The sequence below is a fragment of the Lethenteron reissneri genome, chromosome 63 (genome assembly GCF_015708825.2).
Source record: "Lethenteron reissneri isolate LAM-NWPU_2019-01 chromosome 63, ASM1570882v1, whole genome shotgun sequence".
Lineage (NCBI taxonomy): Eukaryota > Metazoa > Chordata > Hyperoartia > Petromyzontiformes > Petromyzontidae > Lethenteron > Lethenteron reissneri.
The window spans coordinates 6,768,916-6,782,287 of record NC_083841.1 but is presented as its reverse complement, the minus strand read 5'-3'; positions in this window follow the sequence as shown (position 1 = coordinate 6,782,287).

The following is a 13,372-nucleotide window of genomic DNA, read 5'->3' as shown; positions in this document are numbered from 1 at the left end:
TCAATGGCCTGCAGGGTCAACGGCGGCGTGGTGTATTCCGCAAATATGCCCGACTGTGAGGGCGGGCACAAGCCGGCGTGAGTAGGTTAAACGTTGAGTTTTATAAGGGCACCACGGGGTGACCAGCCCCTCCCCACCCAGCCCCACCCCTCCCCACCCTCCCCTCTCCACCCAGCCCCACCCCTCCCATTTTTGGATGCACGACAGACGCACACAATAATCCCCTGTGGGCTGGTGTAACCAGGAGGTTCCTACCAATATCACATCCACTCCGCTGATTTTGTAATCGCGAAACAAAACAGCAAATGCGAGAATATCTATCGTCGGCGAAGACTGTCAACTGGACATCCCGAACACACGGATTCCAAATTGTAAATTCCCCGTTGAGTGTTCAGACGCTGTCAATGAATAATCATCAACCCCCTACACTCCCAATGGGTCTTCACAGGAGCGCGTGTAACCAGTCCAGGAGTGCCTACCTACTGATAGCGATAACGATACCACTACTACCGTTCACAAGTAATAATGTATTGGGTTCACAAGCGACGCAGACGGTGTAGTCGAGGCACACTATTTATTATAACTTCACAGGGTAACAATGGAAGGGGTAACGGCCCCTTCACCCGCACTGGACTGGGATACACCCCTAGGCTATCTGCCTAACTGCTCCCAGGTCCGCCGCTAAGGGCGCTAGGGGAGGCTATCTGACCGGGCCCTGGTCAGGCACAGGTCACGACACCCCGCCAGACAAACCCGGCTCCTAGAAGAACATCGTCTGAGGCTCTGGGGCCGCGCCACTGGCTTGCTCTGCCCGGTCCTGAGAAGGACGGCGAGTCAGATGAGTATATACTCTTAGTTCTTTCGGTAAAGTCACGTAGGTAAAAAATGAAATTAAAATTTATAAAAATAAAATAATAATTTGTATTAATTTTAATTTCATTTTTTACCCACGTGACTTTACCGAAAGAACTAAGAGTATGAATCCTTGCAGTCACGAAAGCTTCAAATCTAGAAGAGTCAGAGGAGTTCCAGGGCCTATCTGCCGGTCTTCAGTCTTCACTGGCTCGTCGCTCCTTAGCTTCCCAACACTGAACCACGAGCCCTCTCGCTCCCCACCTTTTATACCAACTTGCCACCGAGGGGTGGGGCTGTGTGGGATCACAGCATCCCCCCACAGCCCCCCAGGGTGGTAACCGTTTGCAGACGTGGATGTGGACACCCCTGTGTATCCGTCTGTTTCCCTCCCGTAACACCCCTACATCAGTACTGCTGGTACTGTTCAACAGTAGTACTACCACTGGTAATGTTCACGTTTTGTGTTTGGGGGCCGTCCATAAATGACGTCACGCGATTTTGGACGATTTTTGACCCCCCCCCCCAAATGAAACATGCTTCAAATCGCTTTAAACTATTGTCATTGTAGTGCGTATTTAATGTGGCGCTGCACTCTGATGTTGTAGGAGAAAACTTTTAATAAAACGTCTATTTAATTAAGTAGAACGTGTTGTGTATATATTTATTTAAAGTTTGCGCATTTTGATGTGACGTCACATTTCTCAACCCCCCCCCCCTCGTCACACATCGTCACAAATGTCTGACCCCCCCCCCCCAGGTGCGTGACGTCATTTATGGACGGCCCCATAGTTTACGCGAATGAAGCAATAAAGTGACGCAGACGAGGCGTCACACGCAGCGGATGAACCACGAGTGGCATGTGACGGGAAGAGCTGACGGTGACATCGTCGCCTGATGATGCTACGTGTAATTACTGGCGAAACGTCGTACTAATATACTACACTATACACTACACTACACACTATACACTACTATACACTACACGATACACTACACTATACACTACACTACATACTATACACTACACTGTACACTACTCTATACACTATACACTACACACTACACTATTCACTACTATACACTATACACTACACAATACACTATACACTACTATACACTACACTATACACTACTATACACTATACACCACTACACTACTATACACTACACTGTACACTACACTATACTACTATACACTACACTATGCACTACACTACACACTATACACTACACTATACACTACTATACACTACACTATACACTACACTATACACAACATACTACACTATACACTACACTACTATACACTACACTATACACTACTATACACTACTATACACTACACTATACACTACACTATACACTACACTATACACTACACTATACACTACACACTACAATATTCACTACTATACACTACACACTACACTATACACTACACTATACACTACTATACCCTACACTATACACTACACTATACACTACACTATACACTACTCTATACACTACACTATACACTACTATACACTAAGATATACACTACTATACACTCCACTATACACTACACACTACACTATACACTACACGATACACTACACTACACACTATACACTACACACTACACTATACACTACTACACACTACACTATACACTACTATACACTACACTATACACTACACTATACACTACACTATACACTACTATACACTACACTATACACTACACACTACTCTATACACTACACTATACACTACTCTATACACTATAATTGTAACTAATTGGCCACGTGTTGTTTACGTGACAAACCCCCCACTGATTGGCTGTGTCGGGTGGTGGCGCACTTAATGACACAACATTTATATTTACACGAGTGGTGAGTACCCGGCGTTGCCCGGGCGAAAAAGGCAGACATACACATGTAGTTACACACACAAATCGACTGACACACACACATAGAGTTACACACACACATATCGACTCACACATACATACATAGACTGAACAACAACAACCGCCATTCGCCAGTAAGTGGCGGTGACGTCACCACAACGCTTGTGCCAGGCTATGTGCACCTTGAGGCCACGTAAAGTGTCGAACGCCCGCTGGGAGGAGGTCACGGGGCAGACCCAGATGGCACAGGTCAACTGACTGAGACGACTGGCTGATGCACCACCTGTGCCCCCTACTGTGGCAACTTGCTGTGCTTTAGCCACCCGGCGCTCCGCTCGTTGTTGTGAGCGTCGCTCTTCCGCCCTCCGTTGTTGTTGGAGGGCGACTGCCTCCAACTGCCCAGTAGCGTCCTTCACGAGCCTCCTCCACAGAGGCCGATCTTGACACCGTTGGTACCAGTCATCGGCAAGTCCACTCAGCTCCACGTCCTCCTGTACCACATCATTTCATGTCTTCTCTAGCCCATGCCGGGCAGTTTAGCCCCCTCGATCAGGCCGAACAAAAGATGTTTAGGCATGCGGGCTACATGACTCAGGCAACGCAGCCTTGCCTGGCGGAGGAGCTCACCGATGGGACTTTGTCCACATCTTTCAAGGATTTGTGAGCTCCTAACACAATGCAGCCTGGTTAAATCCCGGATGGATCGTAGGCAGGTCATCCTAAATGTTTCTAACCGGCGACGATGTTCCATTACGGGGGCGCAAGCGTAGAGAAGGGAGGGAATGGCCGTGGCCGAGAAGACCTGAAGCTTCGTGCGGAGGGACAGACCAGGTAGCTTCCACACAGCGTTACGCAACCGATGAAAAGATAATGCCGCTCGACTGATTCGGAGTGAGACCTCTGCTGTCAAACCGGAGCCGGTCATGAGCACACTGCCCAGGTATGGGAAACTCTCCACTCTCTCCACAACTGCCCCATCACCAATTGGGAGTTGTGGGAGTGGAGTGTCCGATGGTACAAAATACCCAGGCAGGTGCTTAGTTTTGGTGGGGCTGATGGTAAGTCCCCACCTCTTAGTGGCACGCTCCAGTCTCAGCAGCAGCGTCTCCAACTCCTCCTCTGAGTGAGCAGAAATTACTAAATCATCGGCATACTTAACGTGGTTGACCAATAGGGAGCCATCCCTTGACCGCACCCGGGCATCGATCAGCCTCCCATTATATCTGTATCAGATGTAAATTCCTCCAGTACAGCCATCAAAGGCTTCACGAACTACGTGGTCGAAATGGATGTTAAATAATGTGGGAGCCAGAGGACATCCCTGTCACACCCCAAGGTGTACAGGGAATGGCTCCGACTCCCGGCCACGTAGTTTTACCCGGGCCCGCTCACCATCATGAAGGTCCTTAATGATCGTGAGCAGAAGGTCAGGGACTCCGAAAGCACGAAAAACAACCCAGAGCCCAGGCATACTGATGTTATGATAGGCCTTGACCAGGTCAATAAAGCAGAGATGTAGGTCTTGTTGAAATTCCCTACATATCTGCTGTAGCGGACGGACAGAAAAAACAGCATCTGTGCAGGACCGCCCTTTCCTGAAACCGCATTGGGGCTCCGCAAGCCTCTCCTCAGCGTGCCTATCAAGGCGATGTTGAATAATCCTTGCCAGGTCCTTTCCCGGCACACTGAGCAGTGAAATGCCCCTGTAGTTGTTACAGTCTGCGGAACCCGTCCAGTGGTCCAGATTGTTGTTATGATGTCATATAGGGCAGTCTGTGCACAAACGCCACCCTCCCTCAGCATTTCGCTTGGGAGATCATCTCTGCCCGGTGCCTTTCCTGGTGTAAGACTTCGGATCGCCTTCAGTACTTCCTCAACAGATGGCAACTCAGCCAGCCACTCACAGGGGGTGACTTCTTCCAATATTTTTCCTATTTTTCCAACACACTACACACACTACACACACACACTACACACACACTACACACACTACACACACACTACACACACACACTACACACACACACATTACACACACACTACACACACATACTACACACACTACACACACAACACACACACACTACACACACATTACACACGCACTACACACACACACTACACACACACTACACACACTGCACACTACACACACTACACACACACTACACACAATACACTCACACACTACACATACACTACACACACACTATACACACACTACAGACACTACACACACACACTACACACATACGCACACACACACTACACACACACACTACACACACTCACTACACACACTCACTACACACACACTACACACACTACACACACTCACTACACACACACTACACACACACACTACTGTGTTGTGTGTAGTATGTGTGTGTAGTGTGTGTAGTGTGTGTGTGTAATTTGTGTGTAGTGTGTGTAGTATGTGTGTGTAGTGTGTGTGTGTGTAGTTTGTGTGTAGTGTGTGTAGTATGTGTGTGTAGTGTGTGTAGTGTAGTGTGTGTAGTGTGTGTGTGTATGTTGTGTGTAGTGTGTGTAGTATGTGTGTGTAGTGTGTGTGTGTAGTTTGTGTGTAGTGTGTGTAGTGTGTGTAGTGTAGTGTCTGTAGTGTGTGTAGTGTGTGTGTGTATGTTGTGTGTAGTGTGTGTAGTATGTGTGTGTAGTGTGTGTGTGTAGTTTGTGTGTAGTGTGTGTAGTATGTGTGTGTAGTGTGTGTAGTGTGTGTGTAGTGTGTGTGTGTAGTGTGTGTGTAGTGTGTGTGTAGTGTGTGTGTGTAGTGTGTGTGTAGTGTGTGTGTGTAGTGTGTGTGTAGTGTGTGTGTGTAGTGTGTGTAGTGTGTGTGAGTAGTGTGTGTATAGTGTGTGTGTGTAGTGTGTATAGTGTGTGTGTGTAGTGTGTATAGTGTGAGTGTGTAGTGTGTGTGTGAGTGTGTGTATAGTGTGTGTAGTGTGTAGTGTGTGTAGTGTGTGTGTAGTGTGTGTAGTGTGTGTAGTGTGTGTGTAGTGTGTGTAGTGTGTGTGTAGTGTATGTATAGTGTGTGTAGTGAGTGTGTGTGTGTAGTGTGTGTGTGTAGTGTGTGTGTGTAGTGTGTGTGTAGTGTGTGTGTAGTGTGTGTAGTGTGTGTTTGGTGTGTATAGGGTGTGTAGTGTGTGTTTGGTGTGTATAGGGTGTGTGTAGTGTGTGTGTAGTGTGTGTGTAGTGAGTGTGTGTGTGTAGTGTGTGTGTAGTGTGTGTGTGTATAGTGTGTGTATAGTGTGAGTGTGTGTGTGTCCAGCGGACTTGCCTGCGGTTGAAGCGACTCAAACGGGGGGGTGGGGGGGGCTTTGCGCCTTAAGTCGACTTCAGATCCCGGAGGGGCCTTGGTCGATGCCGGGGCTGTGCGGTGGAGCTGGGACACGAGGAGATGGGGTGAGGGGGGGGGGGGTTACCCAGTTCCAGCCCTCGGTATCATCCTCTAGCCCAGCCACGGCAACACGATATCCCGCCCGCGAATCTCATTAAAAATTCACGAAAGGCATTTCAATAATTCACGACTTTTACAAATAATAACAAGAAGCAAGGCTGTAGCCATGGAGTCAACATTGGGGGGGGGCGAATCTTACAGGGGGTCCCCCCCCCCCAAAAAAAATCTAAATTTGAAAAAAAATTCTTGACATTTCCTGCCTAAATTATTTAAAAATTCACTAACACATGGGATGGACTTTTATTTACAATAATGTCTAACGGTGTTATTATATTACATGGCTCTGTTTTGTTTTCCTTTTCTTGTTTCATTGTATGTAATGGCAGAGATTAGGAGATTATTAAAGTACAACCATAACCACAATCATATAAACAGACAATTTATAGCGAAATATTGGGGGGGACATTTTTAGCATATTTGAATATTGGAGGGGGGGGGGTGTGGTCCCCCCCCAATCTATTATAATTATATATGATATACATTATAATTATTATAATTACGACTTTGATAAGAAGAAGAGGAGAGGACACGTGGCGTCTTCAAGGTCGCACCCACCAGGACACACTCGCGAAGGGCTCGCGTTGACCCCGTGGATATTTAAACCAAAACAAGTATAACCCGTAAAAACAAAGTTTTTCACTATAAATCCTTTATATGCGTGGCGGCGAACTTAATATAAAGGATTAAAAAATATATTCGCCTGCGGAGGACGCTGGGATCGATCCCGCGACCTTTGGCATGGGAAGCGAGGGCACTACCAACTGCGCTACTCCGCCACGGCCTGTGGAGGGGTTACGCTCTGGGCTCTTACACTGTGACGTTCAGCCAAAGCCATGAATGCGTTCTATTTGAATATATGTAAAATATTTTTTTTTTGCCTAAAAAGTGTAAAATTTTGGGAATTTTTTTTCACGAACATTAATTGTCTGGCACAACGAGTCTGTGTGCAAAATGTCAGCTCGATTGGATCACGGGAAGTGGGTTAAAAAACGACCGAAAGATTTGCACGGTCCTAAGCAAGCACGCAAGCACGCAAGCAAGCGAACTTAATATAAAGGATTTAAAAAAACATCCGCGGAAGCTTCTCAACTCGACGGCGAATGAACTCCACGTTTTTTTTGTAGGGGGCAGGGTGAGAGGGGGGGGGTTAGATCGCGTGAAAACATAAATGTTGTGTCGTTAAACCCCGACACCACCCGACACAGCCAACTCGTAAGGTCTGTCACGTGAACAAAACCTTACTAGTCCAGCACGAGGGTATGGGGCCGTCCATAAATGACGTCACGCAATTTTGGACGATTTTTGACCCCCCCCCCCCTCGTCACACGACGTCACAAAAAGTCAGACCCCCCCCTCAAATATGACGTCACAAAGCTCTGCCCCCCCCCCCCTCAAATCGCTTTAAACTATTGTCATTGTAGTGCGTGTTTAATGTGGCGCTGCACTCTGATGTTGTAGGAGAAAACATTTGTAGAGGTGATACGCGCTGGGATTAAGGATCGTATGCACAGTGTGTGATGATTGGCTGTGTAGGTGGTGACGCGCGCTGACGGTGGAGGATCAGGGGTCAGCGCGGGGTCGTGGGTTACGGGGTACCGATTGGCTGTGGGCGGTGACGCGCTGAGAGGGAGTGATTAGGTGGCAGCGCAGTGTGATTGGAGGGGTAATGTTAACACGCGCTGGGGAGAGCGGATCGTAGAGAGAGTGCGTCGTGATTGGGTCATTAAGGAACGACGCACACGTCGACGCCGCATCAGCTCCGTCCCTCGTGAGCAGGGGCTATAAAAGGGGATGCACACAGGCGTAAGGGCAGTGTGTAACCAGCGAAGAATGAAGACGGGGATGAAGACCTAGAGCCCTGCGGTACCTAGCCCCGCTGTCCTAAGGGGACCGGGACTCTGTGTAACCCAGAGGCGAGTGTAGTGGGTGTAGCCATAGGGCTTACACGAGTCGAGTGTATTGTGTAGCCAGAGGCATAGGGCTTACACGAGTCGAGTGTATTGTGTAGCCAGAGGCATAGGGCTTACACGAGTCGAGTATATGGTGTGTAGCCAGAGGCCTAGAGCTTACACGAGATTAGTGGAGTGTGTCGGAGGAAGAAGGAAGACCACACGTTGTATTGTGATACCTAAAGGATTTAATAAAAGTGTGTTACCCGTCAAGAAGTTCCTGCCGTCAATTCCCATACTTCAACTGGCGTCAGAAGTGAAACGGTCCTCCAAGCATGGATACAAGGAGGAACCGTCGGACCCACGGGATTGACCACGAGGACAACCTCGACGACGCGGGCCAGCGGGCATCAGGGGGTGAGGAAGAGGAGCTGCCCACGGGGCAGGATCCACCGACGGCGCCGGACGAGAGACGGGGGACTGACACCGTGCTTCGCGAGGCACACTCCCGTCTGGCGGAGCTGCTGCTCGCCGCCGCGTCCATCTTGGCGGAGATCAGCTCGTCGGGGGGAGCGGGGACGGCGGCCGACGTGCTACAGGGTCGCCCTGCAGATTCCCGCCAAAACGATTTGGCGATTCCCGCCATTTCATCCGCTCCAACTTTTGGCGGGAACGGCCATCACCACGTGGCAGCGGTTCTCCATGCGCGGCCGCTGACGTCACCAACGCGCGCGGCGGACCGCCATCACACACCCGCCACTGGGGCCGCCATCTTACACACCGACGGCGGGGCAGAGAGGAAGCACGAGGAGGAGGACGACTTTATCTTTCAGCAGCGCCTTCCCACGTTGTCAGCATTCAAGGCGGAAGGCGGGGATTGGAGCCTATTTCAGCGCAGATTTTTGGCGCATCAAGAGATGTCCGCCTGGTCCGACGCTACGGCACTGCGGGCACTGCCTGCCATGCTGGACGACAACGCGCTCGCGGCCTTCACGTCCGCACGCAGGTCGGACCGCTCCACGCTCAAGGATGCGCTGGCTCTCATGGCAAAAGTCTACGGTCCTCCCTCGGCGTGCCGCCATCATTTCTACGCAAGACGGAAGGCGGACACGGAGACCGTGCTCGCCTACCGCACGGCGTTGCTCGCTCTCGCTGACGCCGCGTTCCCTCGTATGGACGAGGAGGGCCAAGATGCGATGGTTTTGGAGCAGCTGCTCAAGTTGGCGCAGGACCTGGGGGTCCCCATCAACACGGCCGACGACACCGATATTTCTTCATTACGGGTCGCCACGAGCATGCAAGCGCACGAGGTCCTTCAACGAAAGCAGGGGGTCGTCTGCAACGCTGCTGTGGCCTCAACTCCGGGTCCGGTTGACACCGTGCCCCAAGTCGTCAGCCCACGAGAGGACGCGTTCATCGCGGGACGAGCGGGGGACTGGAGGTCGGGGGGTCGTTCGCCTCTGCGAGCGGCCCGCAAGCTGGAGCAACCGAGATCTCCGACTACTGTCATCACCTGCTATAACTGCGGCCTTCGTGGCCACGTGGCCTCCGGTTGCCGTGCCCCACGTCAGCGCGCCATGGGACCTCGGCTGGACGACGACCAAGGCCCCAAGTCATCACTGCAAACCCCGGCAAGTCGCGGCACCTCACATGCTTGGCCCGCATACTCGACACGTATGGGTCGTCGCGTTGCGACGAGGGAGAGCCGAGTAGAGTTCGGAGATTCGGTTCGGAGAGGGGGGTTCGGCCGGGACCGGGGAGACATTAAATGGTCGGAATTGGGGCACAGAATTGTGGCTGCCTCAGCGGGTTCATCCGTCGTTACCGGATCGATTGATGGGGTCGAGGTCAGGGTGTTAGTGGACACGGGGGCATCGGCGACTATTATTTCGGATCTCATTTATAATATTCTCCCGGTACAATGTCGTCCGCTTCTTCCGGTGGATGTGCCATTTTACGCCGCTAACGGGGGATCGTTGGGCATTATCGGTCAGATTAGGGCGTCCATTTGCATTGGTGATATCAAATTGTCGGGACCCGTTTTCGTTTCATCTTCCCTGGCGGTTCCTTGCCTATTGGGCACTGATTTTTTGGCGAAAATGCCCATCAAAATTCTCATTGATCAGCGTTGCATTGAACTACCATCGGGTCGCCGTATTTCATTTTTGACGAGCCCTAATGTAATTCGGACGGCGTGCGCTACCATTCAGGCGTTAGCAACACAGACCGTGCACGTGCCCCCGGGTTCACAAATGTTGATTCCCCTCCGGTTACGGAAGCCATGGGGGAAGGAGGCCTCGGAACAGGCCATGCTTTTGGGTCCTTCTAATAGGGCTGTTGGAGGTCTCGATTTATCGGTGGCTCACACTTTGGTTGGGGCAGACAGGGATCCGTTTGTCATGGTTTTAAACGCTGGGGCGCGGCCGGCCGTCATTCAGCAGGGCACCGTGCTGGCTCACGCGGCACGGGTCCCTGCGGAGGAGAGGCTGGTTGCGCAGGTTGATCCGAGCCCCACGAATAGCGTACCATCAAAGGAGGACCTAGATTGGATTGATATGCTGTGCGCGGACTCTGACGATTTGTCAGCGGTACAGTTAGGCGCGTTGCGCGGGTTGCTGATTGAATTTTCGGATGTCTTCAGTAAACATAAGTATGATATCGGATGCACGGACCTGCTACGCCACCACATTGAAACGGGCGATGCGGCACCGGTCAGGCAAAATCCCTTCCGACTGAGTCCTGCTGAGAAGGAACATGTTCAGTCGGCAGTTAACGATATGCTGGAAGCCGACATTATTTCGCCTTCTTCCAGTCCTTGGGGAGCACCTATTGTGCTCGTTAAAAAGCAGGACGGGTCCCTGCGATTTTGCGTCGATTTCCGCCGCCTGAATAAGATCTCGGTGGCCGACGCGTATCCGCTCCCCAGGATGGACGAGTCTCTCGACGCATTGTCCGGTGCGCGATACTTTTCGACTCTTGATTTATTGTCCGGATTTTGGCAGTTGCCACTCGACGAGGAGTCTAAGCCTAAGACTGCATTCCGGACTCCAGGGGGCCTGTTTCAGTTTAACCGGTTACCCATGGGACTTCACTCCTCTCCTGCGACGTTTCAGCGTCTTATGGAATTGGTTTTGTCGGGCTTGCAGTGGGAAACGTGCCTCATTTACCTTGACGATGTCATTGTTTTCGGTAAAACGTTCGAAGAACACCTCCAGCGATTGAGAGGGGTGTTCTCGCGAATGCGATCGGCTAAATTAAAGTTTAAACCGGCCAAATGCCATCTTTTTCGTAAATCCGTGAGGTACTTGGGTCACATTGTCGACTCTTCGGGGATTTCTACCGATCCTGCGAAGACGGACTGTGTCAGTTCGTGGCCGACGCCCACGTCAGTGTCAGACGTGCGCAGTTTCATCGGTTTTGCTTCGTATTATCGCCGATTCGTTGAGCACTTCGCCACCATTGCAAAGCCCTTGCACGCTTTAACGGCAAAAGGAGTGAAGTTCCGGTGGGGACCGGAGGAGGAGGCTGCATTCTGCTCCCTCCGGGACGCCTTGGTAAGGGCCCCACCCTTGCGCTATCCGGACTTTGAGAGTCCCTTCTTGCTAGACACGGATGCTAGCAACACGGGCATTGGGGGGGTGCTGTCCCAAGTCATTGGAGGGGTCGAACGGGTGGTCGCCTATGGTAGCAGGGTGTTGTCGCCGGCAGAGCAGCGCTACTGCGTCACCCGTCGTGAACTACTTGCCATTGTTTTTTTTGTACAACAATTCAGGCCATATCTCTATGGTCGTCATTTCACGGTCCGGACGGACCATGCGGCGCTCCAGTATTCATTACGGGTTGCCCAGCCCTCGGGCCAATTGTCGCGGTGGTTGGAAGTCCTCCAGGACTATCAGTTCACGACTACGTACCGTAAAGGGTTGCGACACACGAATGCCGATGCCCTGTCGCGGTTGTTGCCTTGTCACAAATGTGCGTGCTTATCGGGATCGGCGCGCTGTAAACCTCCGGTTACGGAAGGTAGGGAGGCGTTGGTTGCGACCGCGAGCACACCAATTGGGGATGGTCCCGCTACCCCAGGGGGTCAGGACTCGCTGCTCTCACTGTCGTTGATTGAGTGGGGCCGTCTCCAAATGGTGGACAGCTCCCTGCTGGCATTGCGCCGAAAGACGGAGGGTTCCGAAGGTAGCCACGACCGAACTGGCTCCTACGAGCTTAAGCAGGGACTGTTGATGAGATGGGACAGTTTGTCCCGGCGGCATTCGATTGTGGTGCCTTCTGCTGTGAGGGGGAAGGTTGTCTTGGCCGCACACGAACGCCTCTTGCATTTGGGAGTTAACAAAACGCTTGCCCTGCTTCAGCGTGACTATTATTGGCCGGGAATGGGGGGTGACGTGGTGAATATTCTGAAGGGTTGTGTTGAGTGCGCCAGACGGAAACCACCGCCCGTGGCAGCTAATCCACCGCTGCAATCTATTCAGGTCTCGCGCATTAACGAGCTCGTTGCACTCGATATTCTGGGGCCCTTTCCGGTCACGCCTAGGGGTAATAAGTACCTGTTGGTGGGGGTCGAATATTTTACCCGGTGGCCTATGGCGTGGCCACTCGCCAACCAGTCGGCGGCGGCTGTGACGGACGCCTTTGTCCAGGGCTACGTCCTGGACAAGGGGGCTCCCGAACGCTTGCTGACTGACCAAGGGAAAAATTTTTCGAGTAAATTACTGCAGGAGGTGTGCGACCTGTTGGGTACCAAAAAGGTGCGTACCTCCCCGTACCACCCGCAGACAGACGGGATGGTGGAGAGGCTTAACAGGACATTGACCTCTATGCTGTGCCAGCAGGTGTGTGAGTCGCATGTTGATTGGGACCTGCAGGTCCCTGGGGTCCTTGCCGCGTATAGAATGGCCCCCCACGCAGCTACGGGGTTTTCCCCGTTTTTTCTAATGTACGGCCGGGAAGCCGACCCGCCCATGGAAACGCAGCTGGGTCTGCCCGCACCACGAACTAATTCTAAATTGGCAGAGCATATTAAATTTAATATTCATAAACTGACAGAGGCAAGGGAGGCCGCACGGCTTAATTCGCGGGCTCGCCAAATTGCGAACGAGCGGTTGCGGGCACGGAAGGTATCCGTGCACAATTGGGAACCAGGTGACAAGGCCTGGCTGCATTGCCCTCAGGCACCTTTGGCCACGTCGCCTAAATTGTTGAAGCCGTGGCGAGGACCCGTGGAGGTCGTGCGGGTTGCGCGCCCCCAGTGCG